The following is an 872-nucleotide window of genomic DNA, read 5'->3' on the forward strand; positions in this document are numbered from 1 at the left end:
TTTTCATATCAGCAACTCTCCCGACACGTTAACATGACACACACGTCAGTGAGGTCACAGTAACCAAGGCAACAGCTACACGCCAACATTCAGCAGACACAACGGAATGAACGTGTGTGTGTGTTTGTATGTTTGTGCGTTTGTGTGTTTGTGTGTGAGACGTGTGGTCAGGTCTCAGCCTCGTCATGCCTCAGGAGACGTAACCTTCCGCTGAAGTATTCACAGCATCGCTCACTTCTGATTGGTCCGTTCAGGTATTCACATCATACATGTTGAGTGTGTGTGTGTGTTTGTGTGTGTGTGTGTGTGTGAGAGATGAGAACGTTGTGTTGATGTAAAGAGCAGAGAAGACTTGTACTTATTGATCAGATGACTGGAGAATAAAGAGGGCAGACGATCAATAACTGCACATTATGATTAATTACTGCTGCTACACACACACACACCTCACACACATACACAGCGGTTTATAATGTGTGTGTGTGTGTGTGTGTCCTTAGGGTGTGTTGTTTTGTGTTCATTGTCATCACTGCCAACACACACACAAAAAGTGTATGGTATGTGACAGAGTGACAGCTGTGTGTGTGGGTGTGTGGGTGCGTGGGTGTGTGGGTGTGTGTGTATTCTCTCATTTCCTGTCGAGGCGAGTCCAGACGAAGCCCAACAACAAGCTGGCCTCTGAAACACACACACACACACACACACACACGCACACACACAGTGCTACAGTACTCCACTAGTTCAAATGCACCAACTGAACGTCCTCGTGGTTCAAACATTATATCATCGGAGGTGAAGAAGCTTCTTCTTCTTCTTCTTCCCTTTTCTCTTCTTCTTCTTCTTCTTCTTCTTCTTCTTCTTCTTCTTCTCTT

Source organism: Pleuronectes platessa, chromosome 20 (assembly GCF_947347685.1).
Source record: "Pleuronectes platessa chromosome 20, fPlePla1.1, whole genome shotgun sequence".
Classification (NCBI taxonomy): Eukaryota; Metazoa; Chordata; class Actinopteri; order Pleuronectiformes; family Pleuronectidae; genus Pleuronectes; species Pleuronectes platessa.